Source organism: Eubalaena glacialis, chromosome 8 (genome assembly GCF_028564815.1).
Source record: "Eubalaena glacialis isolate mEubGla1 chromosome 8, mEubGla1.1.hap2.+ XY, whole genome shotgun sequence".
NCBI classification, from domain to species: domain Eukaryota; kingdom Metazoa; phylum Chordata; class Mammalia; order Artiodactyla; family Balaenidae; genus Eubalaena; species Eubalaena glacialis.
The window spans coordinates 107,840,969-107,865,566 of record NC_083723.1 but is presented as its reverse complement, the minus strand read 5'-3'; the positions used below and the strand labels follow the sequence as shown (position 1 = coordinate 107,865,566).

The following is a 24,598-nucleotide window of genomic DNA, read 5'->3' as shown; positions in this document are numbered from 1 at the left end:
GCCACTCTGTTCAACTTATTTATTTATTTATTTATTTATCTTAACATCTTTATTGGAGTATAATTGTTTTACAATGGTGTGTTAGTTTCTACTGTATAACAAAGTGAATCAGCTATACGTATACATATATCCCCATATCCTCTCCCTCTTGCGTCTCCCTCCCACCCTCCCTATCCCACCCCTCTAGGTGGTCACAAAGCACCAAGCTGATCTCCCTGTGCTATGTGGCTGCTTCCCACTAGCTATCTATTTTACATTTAGTAGTGTATATATGTCCATGCCACTCTCTCACTTCGTCCTATTACTTATTCATTTATTTATTCATTCAATCAACTTTCACTGAATGCCCTCTACATGCCTGGTTTGGATCTAGGTACTGGGGATACAAAGCAGGGAAGAAGTCTGCTGGGCTCTGCTCTCTTGCAGGTTACATGCTCGTGGGGGATGTTTGTGGAGTAACCGAAAATCCGGAGTTCAACTAAATCAAAAGACCAGGACATTTAATACCTGCTACAGTGAAAGTCCAGATAAATGCTCACAGTTATGCCATTATCACGTTCTTAGTCATCACGGACATGCCCTTATTATAGCTTTAATCAAAATGCATCACCACTGACTACTTATCTATGCCCTACTCCGACAGTGATTTTCTTTAAAGAGATAGTATTTACAAACCCAGCACCTACTGCAGCTTCTGACGCAGGGAAGGAATTTTTAAATGTTTGCTGAGTGAATACATAAAACCTGACAGATGGGGGAAAAATCCTGTTTTAAGTTTTTTCCATAATATTTACCTCTGTGGGTTGCCAAGCTACACTTTTCAAAAGCAGAATGTCCCTGTGAAGTCCAACACCTTTGCACAGTCATTCACACAGAAGTATGAATTAGTATCCTTGGACAATTGTAACAGCCAGATACAATCAACTCTCCCTTACCAACAGGATATTTCCATGGAGGCAGATGAAGTGGAGATCTTGGAGGGATAATTTGGAAACTGAGGCACTACCGGGAAACATGAGACTAGTTGTCCTGACCCAGAGGTTGCTCCTGATGACTGCATGAGGACACCAAATACATACCATTAGAGGGGACATTAGGATGAAGAGATGGACAGAAGGGGTACAGAGGGAGAAAAGAGGTGAAAGGGCTCATGCTACCTGAGGCCTTGCCCCTGGGAAGCCCCTTGGCTGACTGTCCTGACCTGCGTCCCAAGCCATGGTGGGGTGGAGTGGGGTGTTACAGGTACAAGTCAGAGCCCCATCTCCAGATTTCAGGAAACAAACCTTCCAATTTTAAATTTGGTCTTTCCAATTGTTTTAATTAGTAAGCCGTCTATCTCTGATTAATTTTCCATCGTTCCAAATGTTCCATCAGTATTTATATTCAGCCATAAGTGGCATCCTGTTTTCACTGGACAGTCTTAGCCTCGCCCACAATTTTGACTGTTGACGGGTGAAGGAAACGTGAATGTTATCTACCTCCCTTAATTGCTGTTCTGATGCTGCAGGATAGAGTTGGGCCTGACAAAGATTTTGGAACTTTTTCCAGGCACACTTGTGTGTGAATTTGACCTTATGGTTTTAGATGTCTTAAACTACCATTACCAATCCAACACTCCGGCCATGTGAACTGAGAATTTTGTATTCTGGCTTGTGAGGTCATAGTAACAGTAATGACTCAAATTTCAACGGCTAGAGCTTATTCAGAAGCTCAGAAACCTATCAAATGCCTCCGGGCATACGTTTCTGGAAATCCAGACACACAAGAATCATCCACGTGGGACCCCATGTCCCAGAGCCCACATGGGAATTTGACTGAAGTGAAAGTGGGGAGAATGCCCCTCTGCTCCATTCTGGATACCCGGGGGACCCAAGTAGGACTGTGAGTCCCCCAACCCCACAGAGTCCTTCGGGAGAACTCCTGTCTACACCTCCATTTTCCACAGTGTACAGACCCCAGTCTGGGGATCTGGAGAGACCAACGCAAGCTGTCTGCCTGCATCCCCATCTCCTTCTCTGGCCCCTACCCCTCTTCTGCTCTGCCTAATGTGGCTCCCGACCACCTCCATCCGCACTGACCAGTCAGGGATACTACAGTGCAAGGCAGAAGCCAAGGTCACAGGTCCTAGAGTCAAGACAACCTGGGGTTCCGGGACAACAGCACTAATCACAAACTGTGCACCCTTGGCCAGAGGACTTACCTTCATATGCTTCCATTTCCCCAAACTCCAACTGGGGATAAGGATACCGTCACTACAGACTCATTGGGAGAATTAAAAGAGGTCATGCAGGGAAAGGGTTCGGGATGGCAACTGGCATGTGGCAGGGCTCAATAAATGTTAACTAACCTGATTTTTATACTTTTTTTCTTGCAGTTGCTCCAAGCCTAATTCCAACCAATTCTCATCACTTTCACCATTAATATCTCGGAATAAGTCCCCATCATCTCTTGCCAGATTACTCTAAGAGCCTCCTTACGTTCATTCCTGCCTCCCTCTGGTGAACTTGCAGCGAGCAGAGAGAATGCAACTTTCCAAACATGGGTCAAATCATGTTTATCCTCCACATGAAACTCCCATCGCATTAGAATAAAGCCAGCCTGCTCTCCATGGCCCCTGCCCGTCCCATCTCCCATCCTCCTCTCCGCCCTCCCAACTTCCACCCAGCCTCCATGGCTATCTTGCTTTTCCTAGACACACTATTACCCACCCTCCCTCATGGCCTTTTCCTTGATATTCCTGCCGCCTGCGCAGATCTCCATATCACTTACATTTCTGCTCAAATGTCACCATTTTGTCCTTCTTGTTCACATTATTTCTAATAGACGTCCCTCCCCCAATGGCACTATCAACCCCCTTCCCCACTTTAATTTCTTCATAGCACTTATTACGATCTGAATGTTTGTGTGTCCCCCAAATTCATATGTTGAAATCCTCATGCCCAATGTGATGGTATTAGGAGGTGGGGCCTTTGGGAGGTGCTTAGGTCATGAGGATGGAGCCCTCATGAATGGGATTAGTGCCCTTATAAAAGAGACCCCAGAGAGTTCCCTTGCCCTTCCCACCATGTGAGGGCACAGCAAGAAGTCAGCAGTCTACAGCCCAGAATAGGGCCTTCACCAGAACCTAACCATGCTGGTGCCATGATTTTGGACTTCTAGCATCCAGAACCAAGAGAAATAAGTCTCTGTTGTTTGTAAGCCACCCAATCGATGATATTTTGTTATAGTAGTCCAAACAGGCTAAGACAGTATTTTTCACCATATAAACTTAAACCACATTTATGCATTTATTTAATGCATACTATTTATTTTGTATATTAATAAAATGCATATTTATTGTGTGCAATATTTATTTAATGCATAAAATAATACCTCCTATTTCTTTATTGTACTTCATTCATCTGAAGAGCACTTATTACCACCTGACATGTTATGTATTTATGTTTTTTTACCTACTTGTAGCCTGTCTATCTCCATGAGAATGCAGGCTCCCTAACAGCAGGCATCTCGTTGGTGCCTAAAACAGGGCTGGGTATGGAGCAGCCCTTCAATAAATACCTGTTGAATCAATTAATAAGTTCATGCTCACTTACAGTCTTCTTCCTGAACCACAAGTCACCTCTCCACATCCCTGTCCTCTGCATCCCAGTTCTCCCAGGATCCCCTCCGTGTTGGCGAGGCCCTTCTCATCTCCGGGCACCAGCATCACAGGCTCATTTCAGGTCAACAAGGCCCATTACAGAGCAGCTGGCGAGGAAATTCCCTGCTTGTTCAGTGCTCTGAGTTCAGGGAGTGAAGTCATGGTCATCAGACACGGGCCAGCCATGCAGATATGCAGTGTCATACGAGGGGCCCCTGAGGAGACAGCAGCCACAGGCCAGTGTCCTTTCCTTGGCGTCAGGATCACTGGCTGAGGCAAGAAGAGCATGACAAGGTAGCCTGTGACCTCTCTGGACTCAAGACCAAAATGCCTGGTGCCCCCGTCTGTCCCGCTGCTTCTTGTGGACTTGACAGACTTGCTGTAGGGTCTCCTAGTCAGGTGTACCTGGGGCGGTGGCCTTAACTCCTGGCCAGTTCATCCTCTCCATTTTGAGCTATCAACACAATGCACTCTCTCGGCCAGCAGGGTCATGCAGTTTGCTATGTGCGAACGCACGCGCGCACGTGTGTGTGTGGGGGGGGGATGTGTGTGTGTATCTGTGTCTAAGTGGTAAAACATATATAACATAAGATTTACCACTTTAACAACTTGAAGTGTACAGTACAGTGGCATTAAGTACAAACTGCTCTACAACCATCATCACTATCCATCTGCAGACTCTTTCATCCTCCCAAACTAAAACTCTGTACCCATTAAATAACTCCCATTTTCCCACCTCCCCCCAGCTCCTGGCAACTACCGTACTACTTTCTGTCTCTGTCAGTTTGACTACTGTAGGTATTTCATATCTGTGGAATCATACTTGTCCTTTTGTGTCAGGTTTATTTCACTTAGCATAATGTTTTCAAGGTTCATCCATGTTGTAGCATGTATCAGAATTTCTTCCTTTTAAGGCTGAATAATATTCCATTCTATGTATATAGCACATTTCCTTTATCTATTCATCCACTGATAGACATTTGGGTTGTTTCCACCTTTTGGCTATTGTGACTGATGGTCCTATAAACATTGATGTACAAATAATCTGTTCAAGTCTCTGCTTTCAATCCTTTGGGATATATAGCCAGAAACAGAACTGCTTGATCATATTTATAATGCTATGTTTAATTTTCTTTGAGCAACTGCCATACTGTTTCCCATAGTGGCCACACCACTTTACATTCCCACCAGTAATGCACAAGGGCTCCAATTTCTCCACATCCTCGTCAACACTATTTTCTCAGTTTTTTATAGCAGCCATCCTAATGGGTGTGAAATGGTGTCTCATGATGGTTTTGATTTGCATTTCCATAATGATTAGTGATGTCGAGCATCTTTTCATGTGCTTATTGGCCATATGAATTGCTGCTTCACTCTTGTAAGAAAAATCTGTGTATAACAAAACTGCTTAAAGTCTAACAAATTACAGAAATACTGAAGAGTCACAGTCTAACTTAGCCCCATTTAAGACATCTGACTTGATTTTGTTCTCTCTACTTCACAAATCTCCCTCTTTTTAACCCAAAGGGGTTTTATAATAGACCTTCCAGGAAACCTCAAGTTTCATCACAACAGAGGCAGCCTCCCAACACTTGACTTCGTTGTCACTTCTTTCTTGGTTCCTATAACATAATCCAAAATCTCTTCAAATGTCTTCGTCTAGGGTATCTCATCAAGACCAACCTATCCCCATTCGTTCCTCAGCTGCCACTAAGGTGCTCTATCCTTCAGAGGAGGCTGAGTTGGAAAGCACTGGTCCCAGCAGCCACTGCCCAGCACTCACCACAGCCACACCACGGCCTTGGTCTCCCACTCTCCTGCATCCACTCATCCCTCACCCTGCATGATGATGACATGACAGTGACAGAGGGTAAGATCAATGCCCTCGTCAAAGCAGAGGGTGTACAGGTTGGACCTTCCTGGTCTGGCTCACCTGCAAATGCCCTGACCAAGGTCAACATCAGGAGGCTCATCTGCAGTTGGGGTTGGTGGCCATGCCCCAGCTGCTGGTGCTACACCAGCAGGAGAACCACCCTAATTAGCTATATTTTCTATCTTTGCATTCTGTTCATTTCTTTCAGAGCATGTATTACAATTTGTGTCCAGTTGATCATTTAAAAATCGTTCTTTACACCTTCTTAATGTCAGACACTATGCTAGGCCCGGGGGATACAACTGTGAACAAAATCTGACAGAGTCTATAGTCTCACAGAGCTTTTAGTGTAATGGAGAAAACACATTAATTTCTTTTAAAATCACAACCATGGGTGTATAATATAAAGTGACATGAGTACTATGAAGAAACTTCTATTTTGGAATATAACCAAGAAGCTAGCACTGGACTGGGATGTGGGTAGACTTCCCCACAGAAGTGATGCTCCAGCCGGCATCTGAAGGATTAGTTAGGGGTTAACCAGGCAAAGGGAAGAGGGTAGCTGTCCAGGCAGAAGGAAGAACATCTACAAAGATCCTCAGCAAGATGAAGCAAAACACTAGCAAACTCAGGGTGGCAGCTGCTCAGAGAATGAAGTGGGGAGTGGAGCATGATGTGACTGGGAGCTATCAGGGGACCCCCGTGCCAGGCCTTGTAGACCATGTGAGAGAACTTGGTTTAATCCCAGGAGGAAAAGGAAGCTGTTCAAGAGTTGTAAGTAGAAGGTGGGTTTGAGGTTGGGAATCACGTGATCATATCCAGTTTTGCAGAAGATCATTCTAACGACGGTGTGGAAGATAGTTTGGCAAAGCCACGGAAGAGCTGGGAGACCAATCGGTAGGCTTTCATGGTAGTCTGGGGAGAAAGGATGGGAGTGGATTGGAGGGGTGGCCATAGAGGTAGGGAGAAGTGGACAGAGTGGGAAGATATTTAGAAATCAAATCAATAGGGATTTGTGATGGATTAAATCTAGACATTGAAGGAGAAGGAAATTTCTAGGAAACCTTCTAGGTTTCTGACTTAAGAAAGTGAATGGATTGTGGTACCACTCTCTGAAATAGGAAAAACTAAAATACAAACTCAGAAAATTAGACCTGAATCAGGCAGGGGCTCCCAGAGGGAGGGGGATCATGAGCTTGGTCTTAGACTGTTGAGTTTGAGGTGCCTTTGAGAAATGCAAGTGGAGATACAGTAGGATTCAGAAAAGCAGTGGCAGAGTACACCTGGGTCAAGAACCCGGTAGAGAGGTATGACCCATAGATCTAACTGAGGGGATCACTGATGTATATGCAAAGAACTGGATGTTTGCATCCCCCCAAAATTCAAGTATTGAAATTCTAACTCCCAATATGATGGTATTAGGAACTGGGGCCTTGGAGAGGTAATTAGCTCATAGGGTGGAGCCCTCATGAATGGAATTAGTGCCCTTATAATTAAGGGTAACTCCATGGTTTTGAGTCTGAGGAACTGAAAGTACAGAGTTTACCTTTAGCTGGGATGGGAGAGTCCATGGAAGCAGGAAGATTCTGGATGAAGATCACCAGCTCTGTTCTAGCCTGTTAAGCTGGAGGTACCTTCAGAGCTGTTAAGGGGCTGCTGAAGTAAAGAGTTCTGAAGAGTCAGGGCTGGAGATGGAAAATGTTGAGCCATCAGCCCAGAGATGGTGCTTAAAGCCCATGGGTTCGGACCAGGTCACCACAAGAATGCGTAAAGGTTAAAAAGAGAAGAAGTCTGAGCCCTGCGCCCTGGGATATCCCAAGGTTTAGAGGGCAGGAAGATGAGAGAAGCCAACACAGGAGCTTGAGAGGGAGAGACCAGTGAGGAAGGAGAGCCAGAAAAAAGGGGTGTTCTCGAAGCCAAGAGAAGAAATGCTTCAAGGAGGAGAGTGTGAACCATTGAATTAAATACAGCTAGTAGGTCCAGTTAGAGGAGAACCAAGGAATGACCACTAGAATGGCCAGGTGGACATCATTGTTGGTCTTGTAAAGATTAGTTTCCTGAGTCTGGCAAAGGCTCAGGAGAGAATGGGAGGAGAAAGATCGGAACCAGTAAGCACAGACAACTTTTCTAGGAGTTTTGTTGTAAAGCAAAGAAGGTAAGTGGGGTGGGAGCTGGAAGGGAGATTGAAGCCAAAAATGAATTTTAGGTTTTTTTTTTTTTTTAATGGAGGAAATAGCAACATACATGAATGCTCATGGGAATGGTCAGCACAGTACAGGAATAAAATGAATAGGAGAGAACAGTGGAAATTGCTGTGAAAATGCTCTTGAGTAGTAGAGAGAGGAGGAGAGCAAGTCCTCAAGTGGAAGCGTTGGTCTAAGGCTGAAGCAGGGACCATTCAACCGCAGAGACAGGAAAATGTGCCCACATGACAATTCAGCAGCTCTAAACCCAACCAGGCTTCTGGGCTTGCACCCCGGGCCATCTGGCTCCACCTCCCCACCCCCATCCAAGGGTGTGGGTGGATTCTGACATCCATTCCTTTCCCAGAATCACATTTTAGGTACTTCTTACTGTTTACCGTGTGATCACTGGTTGGGGGCACTGTATTAGGTACCACCTGTATTACGACTTGTATCCTTTTACAGTGAAAACACTGCAAAAAGAGTATTCTCACCCCCATTTTGCAGAACCTGATGCATGGGAAGGTTATAACCTGCCAAGATCACACAGCAAGTAACTGACAGGGCTGAGACTGGAACCCGGTCTAATCCAAAGTCCTTGCTTTAACTGCCATTACATCACCTCTCGATTTCTCGCTGAAGAGCAGAACAGGAACAACTTCCGCTAAAAAAAACTCATAGTAATTATCATCTCCTTCTCTCACTGAAATTCCCGCAGAGCCAGTTTTCTCTAAGGTGATGTCTCAATCCAGCCTTGACAGGAGAGAAGATCTGCATATGAATAGCAGGTCCAGGCTGGAGATAACCAATTGAAATGCTAATGCTGCCACTGGTGGGAGGGGGAGGTGGGAAGAAAGATGAGGGAGGAGGGAAGTTAGGGACCACCACTGTGGTCCAGGTGACCATGGTCCAGATGCTGTGTTCAGGACCCAGGTGAGAGAGGTGGAAAACAGGCACTGGAACCTCTGAGAGGGAAGGAAGCTCCACAGTCTCTTCCTCCAATGAGCTCCCCATTATTGTATTTCCCTAAATGTCTGGTATTTGCTACCCAGGTAATAATTTATCTATTGCTTGCAACCTCAACTGAGATATTGGTCATGACTGTTCTGGCAAAGCATTCCACTTCTAACTGGTCTTGTCATGGCATGATGGCCACCCAGATCATTCTTCTCAGAATAGACTACTATTCAAAATTATCAATGAGCACGACATTGAAAAAATAGGACAAAGGAGAGGTACGCCTCAGCGGCAGGACTCTGCAGAATCCCAGAAGAGAGCCATGAAGGCAGTGCTTGGCTCTCCCAGGGGCCAAGGCAGGGAGAAAAAGGATTATTGAAATCAAATATTGCTTACTTTTCCCCAATATACATTTCCATGAAAAAAAAATCACATCATCTTTTGTGTAAACATATGCATTTGATTCCTTTTCCTGTTAAACTTAAGCCACACAACTTCAAATTCTATTTTATTTTCCGTAATTTTCTGTATTTCTGAAAATGTCTGCAGTAAGCATATATTGCATTTATAATGGGGGGGGGGTTAGATTTTCATTTGTTTTTCAAAGACAATCTGGAAATACAATGCCCAAGAAGGTAATGAAATGGTTGGTGTGCAGCAAGAAAGACATGGGCTCTAGAAGAAATGCCTCACCCAGGTTGGATGCCTTCTAGCTGGTGAGTCTGATATAAGAGCAGGTGCTGCAGTAGCAGTTTGGATCATTAGTGGAAATGTGCGGGGGACTGCACTATACTCAGAGCTTGCAGGAAAGGTATTGGGCTGGTCCTGGGGCTCCAGGAAGGGCAATGCCACTCATCTCAGGCTACTTAGCAGGAGAGAATTAACCCACACAGGGAGGCAGCCTACAAAGGCGTGAATTAGTCCTTCCTGGCTCTCTCAAAGCTCTCTAAGAAGTTCCTTTTCTTTCAAGGGAAGTGGTGGATTTCCAGGCATCCCAAGGGAATCTTACTGTATTTAAAGAACATATATGTTCCGGAAAAGTTGTTTTGGGTAAGTTAAATTTTCATATACCAAATCCTACTTTCCCGCCCTTTTTATTATCATGTTAAGAAATCTTCTTGAGAGAATACAGTCAATCCACTCTTGGAAATATGACACAAGCAAAAGGCAGCGTGCCTTTCAGTAACACGCATTTTTTAAAAAACGGTAAGGCTTATGAAGAACCTAGGGGCAGGAAAGGAATAAAGACGCATACGTAGAAAATGGACTTGAGGACACGGGGAGGGGGAAGGGGAAGCTGGGACGAAGTGAGAGAGTGGCATGGACTTATATATACTACCAAATGTAAAATAGATAGCTAGTGGGAAGCAGCCACATAGCACAGGGAGATCAGCTCGGTGCTTTGTGACCACCTAGAGGGGTGGGATGGGGGGATGGGAGGGAGACGCAAGAGGGAGGAGATATGGGGATATATGTATATGTATAGCTGATTCACTTTGTTATACAGCAGAAACTAACACACCATTGCAAAGCAATTATACTCCTATAAAGATGTTAAAAAAATAAAAATAAAAAACGGTAAGACTCTCAAAATACAGCACAAGTGGTACTTTTCTGAAAATAAGTTACAAAGTATGAGCACAAGTAGACAGAAGTATTTGTCTCCTTGGCTAGCAGCTTCATGGTCCAGAGGAAACCCTAGAATGATAGCTGAACTGAATAAAAGACCAGAAGGTCTCTAGAAGGGTCTTCTAAAAAAAATCCAGAGTGTTTGGATATTAAGCTTTGGTCTCTCAGCCTCAAACTTACCCTTCTCTTCTGTGCTTTGTGATAGGAGGGCTGGGGCTCTGAGAACAGCCTTTCACCTTTGCCGGCTAGATCGCATTAGGCTGGGTGACTAGGGGTGCTGGAGGGAGGCTGGGCGGCTGGAGGAGAACGAAGGGACTTGGTCCTTCATGTTTGCCGCCTGTCCCTGTCAGGGTCACCCCAGCAATGCTACTCCAGTCAGGAAGTGGCAGCTGGTTCCAATTTCCAGTTCCTTCCATGCTCCCAGAACTAGCTTCATTGTGCCCCCTTACTTGCCATGGTGTGTTGAAGCAAGCTTGCTTAACAGAATTTCAGGAATCTTGTGAACTAATGCTAAGCACCGTTACCGTTACAAATGAAGTTATACAAACCTACTGTATTAGTTTGTTAGGGCTGCAGTAACAAAGCACCACAAACTGAGTACCTTAAACAACAGAAACTTATTGTCTCAGTTCCAGAGGTCCAAGATCCAAGAGCCAAGATCAAGGTGTCTGCAGGAGTGGTTCCTTTCGAGGGCTGGTGAGGGATGCTATGTTCTGTGCCTGTCTCCTACCTTCTGGTGGTTTGCTGGCAGTCTTTGGCATTTCTTGGCTTGTAGAAGAATCACACGGATCTCTGCCTTCATGTTCACATGGCATCCTCCCTGGGGTCATGTCTGCCTCCAAATCTCCCCTTTTTATAAGGACCCCAGTCATATTGGCTTAGGGCCCACCCTAATGACCTCATTTCAACCTGATTACCTCTGTAGAGACCCTGTCTCCTAATAAGGTCACATTCTGAGATACTAGGCGTGAGGACCCAACATAGCATTTGGTGGGCGGGGGACACAATTCAACCTATAATACTTACAAATAAACAAACTATATTTAAACTTTAAAGAGAAGGAGAACAGACAATGGTTGCCAGAGACTAGGGAAGGAGAAGGAAGGTGTGGCTATAAAGATGATAAAGAGGCAGCAGGGGGGAGTCTCTTTGTGGTGATGGGACACTTTTGTATCTAGATTGTGGCAGTAGTGGTTATAAAAATCTAAAATATGTGACTGAATGCCATAGAATTATACACAAAGACATAAAAAACAAGTAAACGTAAAAACTGGTAAGATCCAGGCCTGTAATTAAATTAATTGTAGCATGCTAATCTACCACCCAGTCTGGATGATGTACAGGTGCCGCTGTTGGAGGATGCTGAGTGATTGGCCACAGGGGCACTGCTTCTGCAGCTTCTTGTAAGTCTATAAGTATTTCAAAACAAAGAAGTTTTGACTGACCTAGAGATTATCAGACCAAGTGAAGTAAGTCAGGGAAAGACAAACGTCATATGAGATCACTTATATGTGGAATCTAAAAAATAGTACAAATGAACTTATTTACAAACAGAAACAGATGCACAGACATAGAGAACAAACTTACAGTTACCAAAGGGGAAAGGGGGAGGAGGGATAAATCGGGAATTTGGGATTAACAGATACACACTACTAGATATAAAATAAACAACAAGGATTTACTGTATAGCACAGGGAACTACATTCAATATCTTGTAATAAACTATAATGGAAAAGAATTGGGGAAAAAAGAATATCTATATGTAGCCAAATCACTTTGCTGTACACCTAAAACTAACACAATATTGTAAATCAACTATACGTCAATTAAAAAACTTTTTAAAACAACAAAGGTAATTAATACCCCAAACTCGTTACTCCCTAATTACTGGCATTTTACTATCATCTCTGTGCCTGAGGTCCCAGCTCTGAAGGTCCCTTCTTCCAAGCTTCCAACTCCTTCCCCTGTTCCCCCAGCCCTAGGGATGGCAGCTGTTTCCTGCAGTTATTATCTCTGTGCTACCTCAATGTTCCCATTTTGCTTTTGCAGTTCCCTAACACCTGTTTAAGTAAATCCTTATATTAAATTCTCTCTGTTAATTATGTTTGTTTTCCTGACTGATGTACCAGTCAACACAAATATTCTCCAAATGATGCAAATGGCTCACATGATAGTTAGAAGGTAAAGCATTTTCATTTCCTAAAACTACAAAAGGCCCAGACCTACATGCCTCTTCTGATTATCCCAGGATTTTATTTTGGAAAATTGGCCTTCCCAGAGGATGCTTGGGAAGCAGAGCCTGCTTTGGGCCGGAAGGCAGCACAGGTGGTAGCTGTCTAAGGAGCCTAGATATGTGATGCTAGAGCAATCTCAGAAAATCAAACTTCATTTTAAAATATTAATAATGATTTCCTTCCTGATCATAAAGGTAATCCATGCTTGTGTAATACACTACAAAGAGTATAAATAAATAGACACGATCCCAATATCCAGAGATCTATCACTGTTAATATTTTGATGTACTTTCTTCCATAATTCTTGTGGTATATAACATAAACAATTCATATCTGTATATATATACATATATATATGCTTTTAAATATGGAAAGTGAATTGGGTTCATTTACAAATACTGCCACAGTTTTTAAGGTAATTATCACTCTGATGAATAAACATAGGCTTTAGGTAAGGATTCCTCTGAGAGAAAGCTCAGAGAACATGGCTGGGGCTTGTGGCCAAACAAGCTTTCTAGCTCACATCCCATTCCCACCTCAGTCTTCAGAATAGGGTTCTCAAGGCAGACACCTCATCAGTCAGCTGCTAGTGGGATGATCTGCTGCTCTGAACTCTCTGATCCCCAGAGCAGGGGCACAGCAGACCTTGGAAGGCAGGCCCGGCCCCACCTCCTGTGCACACAGCTGGAGCAGGAGCAGAGCACCTCCTACCTGGGGGGGGGGGGCGCAGACATCCTCCCAGCATCCAGGTCTGTCCTTTCTGGGGAGCAGCCACTGCACATTTAAACTCCCCTAAAAGAGGGATGAGGAGCAGTGAGAGTCCAAGCCCATCATCTCACCGGCTAAGAAAACCATTCCTTCTCTTTTGCTGAGAAGCAAGTGAGGAAAAAAAGTGGAAAGAAAAACAATGTTTTCTTGCCAAAGTTCCCTTTTAGAAACATGAGTTCCAAGGAATAGGGAAACCCTCAAAGACAGTGTTTGTATCTTGTTCTTTTCAGGTAATGCAGATTTGTGAGCATCTATCTGTCATCAAAACATCTTCAAAAACATGATTTTATACTTTTTGGTCTTATTTTAAAACAACAGGGGGATTTCCCTGGTGGTCCAGTGGTTAAGAATCCGCCTTCCAATGTAGGGGATGCGGGTTCGATCCCTGGTCGGGAAACTAAGATCCCACATGCTGCGGGGCAACTAAGCCCATGCGCCACAACTACTGAGCACGCAAGCCACAACTAGAGAGCCTGTGTGCCGCAACTACAGAGCCCACGTGCTCTGGAGCCCATGCGCTCTGGAACCCACGCGCCACTAGAGAGAAGCCCACGTACCGCAAAGAAAGATCCCCATGCCGCAACGATGATCCCGTGTGCTGCAACTAAGACCTGAAGCAGCCAGAAATTTGAAAAGTAAATAAGCAAATGTTTTTTAAAATAAAAAATAAAAATATGTAGTCATTGTAGAAATCTGAGAAATGAGGCAGCTAAAGAAGAAAATGAGAAGCAGAGTAATCCTACCATCCAAAATAACTACTGCTAGCATTTCCCTGTAAATCCTTCTAATCTTTGTTCTATGCATACACATGCATTATTTTTTAACTGAATTACACAGTATATATTGTTTAGTAACATGTTTTTCATTTAATGTGTCTAAAACCCCTTTACATATTTTCCCACTTCTCCGTTGCTGTGTAACAAACTATATGAAAACCTGGTGGTTTAAAACAATAATTTTATTTTGCTCATGATTTTGTGGATCAGGGCCCAACCACATTCCAGGAAATGGAGAAATGGTCTCCACCCCTCAAAGGGAAGCTGCAAGGTCACACTGCAGAAGAACATGTAGGATGGAAGATATTTTTATAGCCATCTTTGGAAAATACAATGTGCTACATATGTTATTAAAGAATCTTCTTCATAACTGTAATGGCTGAATAATATCTATTTTAAAATGTGCCATTATCGATTTAACAAACTTCAATGTTTGCAAATTTTAGAAACAATATTATAAACACTTCCATGATGAACACTCTGATACATAAAACTTTATCTGCATCTCTGAAAATGTGTATTAGGATAAAATACTAAAGGCGGAATTACTGGGGTAAAGCTGCTTGATATAAATGGCCAAAATAATTTCCAGGAAAACACTTAGACGCACTTCATTTAAAAATGTTTTACTCTCTGAAAGAAAAATAGTCCCATCAATGCTCTTCTTTAAAAATACTATTGACTATTTTCATCTATTATTTTTCCAGGTTTTTTTTTTTCAGATGTGAAAGTAATTCCCACTGAAGTTTTCACTGGAGATTAATTAATCCTATAAATGAACCTGGGATGAATGGGCCTCGCTTCAACATGCTGTCTTTTGGTCTGGAAGTCTTTTACTCTGGTTTTCCTCTATACTCAGGGGAAATTGACAACATTCATTGTTGAATTATTCCTAGCATATTATACTTTTGTAATTGTTTTAAGTAGGATCACTTTCCCAATTATGTATTTAAACTGATTATTGATATTAAATTGGGAAAGTGCTTATTTTGTATATTTATTCATACTCAGCCATCTTTCTAATCTTTTATTAGTTCTAGTAGTTTATCAATTGATTCTCTTAGGTTTTCTGGGTAGAATATCATATTAGCTTCAAGTAGTGGCACTTTTGATTTCCTTTCCAGTAGCCCACCTAATTTCTGTTTCCTATCTTTTTGCATTGGTTAGGATATCCAGGACAATATTAATTATTATAGTGAGACCAGACTTTATCTTATTCCTAATTTTAACCAGAATATAGCTGATGTTTTCCTTTAAATATGATATATGCTATTATTTAATCTAAATATTATTTATCATTTAAAAAATCCTCTATTTTTAGTTTACTAAATTTTATTTATTCAGAATTGGTGCAGAATTTTTCTGAAGTGCCTTCTAGACATCTACTGAGATCATGCATATTTTCTCTTTAGACTTACTAATATCATATTTCATAATATTAAGTGATTTTTGTATTCACAGAATAACCCAATAAAATTGTCATGGATTATTTTTCTTATATACTACTAAAATTGATTTGTCAGTACTTTTATTTAGAAATTTTGTGTCTATATATGTGTGTGTGTGTATGTATATATAGTGAGAATGTATATATGTATATATAATGAGAATTGTTTGTATTCTACTTTATGTCATATTTCTCAAAGTCTGTTACAGGATTGTACTTGTTTTGTAAAGTGAAATAGGAAGGTCTAATATTTTTCTCTACTCTAGAACAGTTTAATTGGCATAGAAATTACTTGCTCCTTTAAAAATTAAAAGCAAAATCATCTAAAAATGAAGTATGTTTAGATGTCAATTCTTTTACTTCTTAAGTATAAATCAAATCAGATTATCTAATTTTTCTTGAATTAGTCATTAGTTTCAGGTAGATTTTTTAATATATTAGTATAAAGTTGTTTTGTTTAATTATTATTTGAAATTATTGTATCTGTTAAAACATTTCCTTTGTAATGTAAAAATACATGTGTATTTTTATCTCTACATTTTCTGCCATGATAATATTAGCAATAAATTGTTTTATGATTTATTAATTAAAAAATCATTCAGATTTGTCTAAACTATTTTTGTTTTAAAATGAACTCATTTTTGAATAAATTTCTAAATACTGATTTCTTTATTTACTGTTATTTTCTAGCTTCTTGAGATTATTAATTCTTTTATTTTTTTTTTCTTGTTTAATTTTTAAAAACACATTTTAAAGCTATGCATTTGCCTTCAATTACAGCTTTGGCTATATCCCAAATTAAGATGGTGTTTTTATTTTTGAATACTCTTCTCTTTTACCTAGTATTTTTTAATTTTCAAGTGCTTGAAGGATTTATGTGATCTCTGAGATTAATTCATTATAGTAAAGGAATGTGGACTATACAGTGCCTGCTTTTACCAATTTATTGATGTTTATTTACGATCTAATGCTACGTATTTTTTAAATGTTCTCAGCACACCCCCAGAGACAAGGATAAAGCTAGGAAGGCTCCCTTCCACCAGAGTATAAGTCCCTACCCCTCCACTCCCATTCCCTCTTCAGCGCCCACCTTAGAAAGGAAAGCAGATGCACAGGAATAGATGTGAAAGAGCAAACATCTCAAATATCCTGGGTTAAGTTATTAGGGTAGACTTACATTATTATTATGAAAATAATGTCATGTTGTCTTGTCTCCCATCTATTCCACACTTCTAGATGGCCTCAACTCTCTGAGGAAAGGACAGAGAGAGCAGTGGACTGCCTAGATCAATCTGAAGCCTTGAAGAGAGGGCCAGGGGAGTGAGCATATGACTTTTCCTCATCCTGGGTTCCTGCGTATCCAGTTTTCTTCCAAGCCACAGCACCTACAGATATAATAGGGATATACACTTTATATATGTTAAGAACAATAACTTCTACCAAATTCAGAAGAAACAGGTTAGCACTACTCAGAACACTATCTGGACTATATGGATTCTATATAGCATTCTTATACCTGAGCCACAGTCTTCCTCTTCATGACATTTTGTTGCTGTTGTTGTTGTTATGTCTTCACTAGACCACTCTCCAAGGTGGAGCTAAGTAAACCACATAGAATCTATTCCTCTTTAGTGTAAAAACCTGTGGCTTTTCTCATCATAATGCCACTTCCTAAAGGCCATGGATATACACAGTATAGTTTGAAGGTGGTGCACAGACTTCTTTCTTGTTAAGACAGCACATGCTCCCTTCAGGATTTGCACCCAACATCCCTTCTGGCCGTCAGACCGATATCTGGAGACAAGGCACAACACAACCCTGCCAGTGAAGTGCTGGTTGAGCTCAGAGAAGAAAGGAACTGCATCTCACAGTAGTTGCAGGGCCTGATGGAAAGATGGTCTGCTTAATGCTCAGCTGAGGCCCAGCATGGAGACATTACCCTACCAGGAAAGGGTGCTGTGCTTCAGGATACAGTATAGACCTTAAATCAGTGATGGCCATATGGTGCTATGAGGTGCTGTAGGGTGCTATTGCAGGCTCTGGCCCACTCAATAAGTGAAATACATAACAGTTTTTGCCAGAGTTCTTATCACTTTCATAGAGAAGCAGATTTTTGGAGGTTCTTACTCTTCCACTTTGGAAGTCAAAATTTTCTCCACCTTTTCCCCTGCTTTGTTTGACTGAGATCACTTGAGGATACTGATAATGTGTCTCTTCAGAGCGAATTTATATTAGCTTCTGGCAGGACACATGAGCACTACCAATCCCAGATCACTAGAACCCACTCAGAGACTAAGGTGACTCAAAGCTGGGCTTCAGCCCCTTCCAGACTATTCCTGGTTCACCTTATTCCAGGGATGTGACCATTCATGGCCTTAACCCAAATCATGGTGCTTTCTCAGAGCGTCCCATCCTTGACAGGCTCCTGGCTCCCTAGGGCTGTTCTATGTTCTGCTTGTCATCTTAGCTCTTCAGCCACATTTTCTGGAATTGTCAGACACTCTTAGGAGAAAACTAGCCAGAAAATCCAGGCTCACCTCGCCAGGTTTCCCTCTTGTCACAGAACTTGGCCCAATAATTCTTCGTTGACTTGTAATTTCCCTGATACTTTCAAACAGATTTTTAAAGATAGATTTCGTCTAGCTTTTCTAGCCATCCTCAGCAGAGGAACGGGTCTGAACTGCCAATCCAGCTGCTACTAGAAACAGCACTCTGTCAGCTATCACATCTGCAGGGAGCATAAGGCAAGAGACATGACAAGAAGGGGTGCACCTCCCAGAGGAGTAAGATACTTTGGGCAAATCTTCTGGACGGTCCATATAACAGTTCTCCTGCTATCTCATTGCCCAGAAGTTAGTCACATGGCCATGCCTGACTTCAAGGGCAGGAAGAAAATGTAGGCCATTAAACATGTCATATTGCCACCCCAAATAAAATCTGGGTTTTAGTATTATGGGAAAAAAGAGAAGAATGGATATTGGGTAAGCAATACAGTCTTTGCCACATTCCTCATCTATAAAATGGAAGTAATATTAATACCTAACTTATAAAGTTGATGTGAGGATTAAAGGATATAATGAAGGTAAGGTAAAACTAGTAGCACAGTGCCTAGTATGTGGCGAACAGTCAATAAATGTTAGCAATAATACTATTTGTTATAGTACAGGGATTTGAATATAATAGATTATCACATGATAAACAGGGAAAAGAACCAATCCTTTGACTTCATTTCTCTAGTTTCTCATAGTCACCTAAAGCCTCTTATAAATTCAGTCAGATAAACTTAGGGATAAAATTTCCACTACCATTGCTTTGTTTCAAATAGTTGAATATTTGTTTGATTTATAATAGCTGATTACAAATCTAGCCCCTAGGAGGTATTAAGACACGTGTAAGTTTTCCTTATAATTATACTCTGGATTATCCTGGACTGTCCACTTTGTTTTTTATGTAGTTTCACTTTTTTCAATCTAACAAATGTATTAATAAATGTTTTTTACTTTTCAAACCTTTGTCAGACCCATCATATTAAACAGTAATACAACCCACACTTCAAAACAAATCCTTTTGTCAGGTAAAGGTCCTGATATTTAGTTGCACGTATATATAGTACTCATCATGTATAGCTTCTCATGATATTTGGGGATATTTTGACAGTTCTCTGACCTTCTTTCTACTTCTTATGACAACTACACCCAGACTGTCTTATATATATATGGTAATGGATAAATTTTAGGGGTCACAGAACTTATCATCCCAACAAAACAACCACAGAAACTATGACATCCACCTTCTTCCAGGAATCAGAAAGAAGTGAGTGAGTAGGTGTGTGTGTCTGTGTGTGAGTGTGTGTGTTGGAACCCCAGCATGGGAGCAGTGTCACTGTTGGTGATTAGGAAAAGGAGACAAATTACCGGAGTGACACAAATTACTAATTACTTTATTATGCAGTGAGAAGAATAAGAAGCTGGAAGTTGCTTCAGCAAATTCTATTTTTAAGCAAATAATTGTTGGGTTTCCAATGCTCCAAATTAAGTAATTCTCCTCAAGACCTTCCTTAAGTCTCCCTCTTTGAACTGCAGTGGCTGGCAAAGAATTGCAGCTGCCTCTGGGATGGGCTTCGAATTTCGTTTCTAATTTTTTTTTTCAAACGTGCTATTCTCAAAATGAGATAGCTTCAGGGGTGTTTTTCTTTCCCCCTGTAATTAGGAGTTACTGGGTCATCCACGGCTTTTCCATGCATTCTATAGGGAGGTGGCATTGAGTAATATAAAGATATGGAAAAGAGAAAAAAAGAACTTGGAACCAATTTTAAAACCAGGTGCTGCCCCTTCCCTGACTGTGTGACCTTGGGGCATATCCTGTAACCTTCACTTGTGCTGAAGGAGTGAGGTAGGATGCTTTTTAAACTGAGACGCACTGTGCATACTTATGCACTGCGGCCGAGAATGGCAAGAGCAAGATAGCTGCATAATAAGAATTATAATAGTTCACATTTTTTAGGAGGTTTTGAGGATTTATCATATGCCTGGTGCTGGTCTAAGGGCTTTACGTGCATTAACTCACACACCCTTGCTACTACCCTTGGAAGCAGGTACTAGCGTTTCCCCATTTAACCCATCAGCTGCAGAGAGGGTGAGGAAACTGCCCAAGACTGCAGAGCTAGGGAGTGGCAGAGCCCAGGTTCAAGCCCAGACATCCTAGATCTACAGTCTACGCTCAGCTGTTACACACCATCGCCTGCCCAGAGCTGGAAATGACAACGGCCCACAGGTCTGCACACGTGGGCTCAGTTCTCAGGCCCTCTGCTTTCCAACCATAGGCCGAGGCATCCTCTTAGGGCATCACAAAGATGTTCTTCAAGCAGTGACAGTTACAAAAGTGGCCAATTTTAGCCAGAGGTAACCGAGATGGAGAGAGAGGGTAGGAGAAATGATGTGATTAAGTTGCTGGGGTGTGAGGTAGTAATAGTTAGACACTGCGCTGCTAAATAACCATACAGGAGCCCAGGGCTGCTCACTGCCCCCCAGACTCCCATCGATACCCTCAAGAGGGATTCAGGATATCGCACCTCTAATTCTTAGATCCGTTTATCTGGTCACCAGCAGACTCTGAAGGTTCAGAGAAACAGGGTAGGTAAGATTTGATAAGGGCAAGAGGGGAGGGGAAGTTCTGAGTGGAGGCACAGACACTGTGGCCAGGCAGCGTTCCCCTGAGGGCAAGTGTGCCGGTCCGTGGGCAGCTCTGTGGTCTGGAGAAGGCCTGTGTGAAACGAAACGAGATCAGGGGATGGCAGCAGGCAGAGGAGACGGATTGAGAGAGCCTGTGTCCCCTCCAGCGTCCTGTCTCCATCAGATCTCAGAATCAGGAGCTACACGATTTCCTTACCAAGAGTCAGTAGATAGCGCCTAGGTCGGGTCACATGTGCAAGGGGGCTGTGGAGAGCCCTGTGGGAGGCACAGAGGAGAGAGCGCGGCCATGCGCACAGGTCTGGGTTAGGGTCTGTAGCTGGCCTTGGGTGCCTCACTGAACTTCAACTTCCCCTCTACAAACTAAAGATAATTATCCCCGGACTGGCTGTCTGCACGCAGTGCTCATGAGTAGCAGCCGAGACAGCATACTCTGTAAACAGCATCGGGGAGCCCAGTGAAGACACTGACCAAGAGGGACGTGGTGGTCCCCAGTGCCTGGACCCTGGGAGGCAGCATTTCTGCCCAGCCAGACCTTAACCCAGCTGGCAAATTCAAGCTTGAAAGACAGAATAGAGGAACAACCAAGTGAGCAAAGCTGGAACACGTGGAAGGTCACCTTGCTTGGATCCCAAAGTCAAGGGAGCAAAAGCCACGCAGTATAGTCATTGCAACCTCCAGAAATGGGATCTCACTCAAGGTCGGCGTTAAACAGAAGAGGTGTTCCTGGGCCCCAGGCAGCTCAGAACCTTGGCCAGATTGGCAAATATTTCAGCAGGAGGTTAGCAAAATTGATGCCAACTTAAACGAGCCTCCTTCGTGGCTCTGCAAGGGTCCGTGTTTGCTCTGCAATACTTTCCTTTTCAGTTGCTGTGTATAGAAAAGAGTGTCCCAGCGCATCGGCAGTGCAGGCTTCAGTTAGCGAGTCCCCGAGATAGAGGTGGGCCATGCACAGAGAGGGGTGCTCTAAGGCAGTGGGAACACAGGTGAAGCTGGTAAACACTGGGAGAACTGGGGAAACATGTCCAGGCTGGCAGGGCATCACGAGGTTGCGTTTCTGCAATAATGTGAGTACCCTCAGCAGAGCAGCAATGCTGCTCAGAATACGAGATGAGGGGTTCCGATTCCAGACTGCCAAGGTTTGCGTGAACGTGGGGAAGGCAGCTTCACCTCTCTGAGCCCCATTACCTCATGAATGTCGTTAACATAATAAACTTAATCCTGACCTTAACCCGCTTAAAACATTCCTCTGGATAACGTGCAGATATCTGGATCATGTGATGATGGAGTGAGATGATGTTACGAGCTACAGCCTATACATAGGATATGCTCAGTCATTCCTGGTACCCATGCCTGCCCCTGCCCTGACCACCGAGTTCTATCAGAGAGGATTTCTGACCAGTGACCGATGCTCTGACTTGAACAAAGTGGAGATACTCTGGAGGGAGAGGGGTGTGCTTCACACTGGCTTCCCTGGAGAGCCTCGACCCCAGGGGAGAGCTGCTGGCTGGCTGGCTGGCTGGCTGGCTGGCTGGGTGTGCAGGGACTGAGCCCAGCAAGTCCTGAGCCTCTTTCTCTGTGCTGTCAACCCTCTTCCTTAGTCTCAGTCATGAGGCCTGAAGGAGAAATGGAGAAGAACAAGGAGGGTAAGGAGACTCGGACTCTGGGGACCACCAGAGGTTGGCGTCAAGCCTCTGGGGTCTGAGATCTCAAGGGGCTTCTTAGCCAAGTCTCTGTCCTGAGGGCCCCCAGTGTGCAGACAGCCCCGGCCTTGGGTAGTGGAGGGACCCACTGTGGACTAGACACCCAGGCCAGGGACGGGAGACCAACAGAAGGAATTCCACCTTGTCTGCATTTCAAGGACACCCCACTTCCCGCAATGTCGCATAGCACCTTCACCTCCCATGGACAGTGTGTACCGTTTATAAGTAGCCCCCTCGAGAAAACTGGCAGATCGATGGGAGTGGGGACATGAGAGGGTGAAGGTGTGGACAGATGACTAGAGCTATGTACATAACGAAACAATTTCTTTAAATGATAGAGCATAGGTGAAAGAGGTCAGCAGGTGTATTTACGCAGTGTCTGTCCTCATCACAGACGTCCTTGGGGACAGGGGTCTGCAGCCCTAGCACCACCATCAGAACTGGAACATAGTAAGAATCAACAGAAAAAATTCTTGAAAGAATAAGCGAACAAATGACAGATGCTCCGATAGTCCCCTTATGGGTTGTGTCCAAGCTACAAAGCACCTGAACGAGGTTAGAGGTGGAGCAAATGTGGAAAAGGGTCAAAGGAAAGCCAGCCCCTCCAGCCTCTCTCTTTCCCTCCTCCCAGGTCTCAGACTTTCCTGCTCACCACTTCCCTCCACACTCACATGCCTAAAACACCACTTCATTCTGTCTCTCCCTGCTTGACAACCTTCCGTGGCTCCCTATTTCCTTCCATGGCTCTTAAGCCTTCGCAATCCCCTCTTCCTGTTCACTCATTCTGACCAGCCCTTCCCACTGGCCACCATCCCTCCTGTACCTCCCCCATCGCTTCCTAACCTAACCCAAACAGTCTCTGAGATGCTACTTGTCTAACGGCTCCAGCTGCTAAGAATCTGCCTCGTCTATGAAACCTCCAGGCGTCCACGGTCCTGGCAGCACAATTCACCCCTGACAGATTGTCGGTCCCTATTCTCTGGGTTAGTCCTCCCTTACCACGGAGACTGGATTCCCAGAGGAGGGAGGAGTGTTCCCACATCTTCTATATCCCACCCCCAGAAGCCAGTTTGCCACTGACTGATAAATCATGTCTGAAATTATAAAATACTTAACAAGCACCTACTGGGCTCCAGGCACTGGAGACTTGCAGATGCAGAAACACCGGCTCCCTGGGGACAAAGGAGGGACACCAACAGCCAGTTCTAACACGATGGTCAGTGCTCCGGTGGGGTGGGCACTGAGGGGAAACACCCAGCTCACCCCACAGAGCTTGAAGAGAATGTTCTTCCCAGGGAGGTGACAGCTGAGGGGACTCAGCAGGAGTTAGCAAGGCAGGACATCCACAGGCAGGGGCAGGGACAGGGATGCAAATAGAGCAGTGGCCAGCTGATGCGGTGGTCAGATGCCTCCCCTGTCCCGCCTCAGAGTTTTCACTTTACCCTGAAGCTTATGGGATATTAACAAGGGCAATGCACTCATTGGCAGATACTTGATTTACTCACAACTTTCAAAGGAATACGCCATCTCTTAGGGTTACCAGGAATCGTAACAGGTTTGTGGAAGAATATCCAGAAAAGGGTCTCTGAGCATTCTGTCCTCAAAGAAAGGATTTTTCTCCCTCTCTAACTGATATTACTTTTTAATCTCAAAGAGCAAGCTTTACAAAAGGCAATCAGTTTTTATACCAAGACTGGCCCCCCACCAAAACCGGGAAGTGGCCACAGACTCTCACAGGCCCTCTGGACCCCCTCACACCACTCACATCCAGCTCAGCCCCCCATCTCTCCCTCCCTCCCTGACCCAGATCAAAACTCCTATTTCTCCATCCCACAGGTCCATCCCACAGGTCTAGTGTTGACAACTCTCATCTCCTCTGCTGGATTTGGGCAAGTTGCTTACATTACTGGGTCTCTATGACCTCATTTGTGAAATGATTATAACCAACCCAACCCTCATCTGAATCCCGACCCTAACCCCAGCCCTAACTGTGCTCTGGACAGGATGATGAGCCATTATCAGAATTATGTGATGCAAGCCATACAAACCCATGCCACACTCAGGACATGGAAGTGTCAATCATTATTGGTCCTTTGCTCTTCCCTACTCAGAGAGCAGACCTGAAGCTCAGGGACCCAGCCTTGTTTAGCTCAGATTGGTGCTCAGTGTTTGTGGAACAAGATGTCCTGAGAGAGAGTT

General features: G+C 43.6%; 1 long non-coding RNA gene across 15 annotated transcripts in view; it reads right to left on the bottom strand.

The window, feature by feature from the left end:
- LOC133096891 (uncharacterized) overlaps nt 1-24,598 on the bottom strand; it is a 401,345-nt gene that overhangs the window by 128,675 nt on the left and 248,072 nt on the right. For 14 of the 15 annotated variants that reach the window (XR_009701879.1, XR_009701892.1, XR_009701876.1 and 11 more), the window contains exon 3: nt 16,685-16,892. The exons of the other annotated variant lie outside the window; for it this stretch is intronic. This is a non-coding gene — a long non-coding RNA (uncharacterized LOC133096891). The remainder of the gene's footprint in view (nt 1-16,684; nt 16,893-24,598) is intronic. 15 annotated transcript variants of the gene reach the window in all.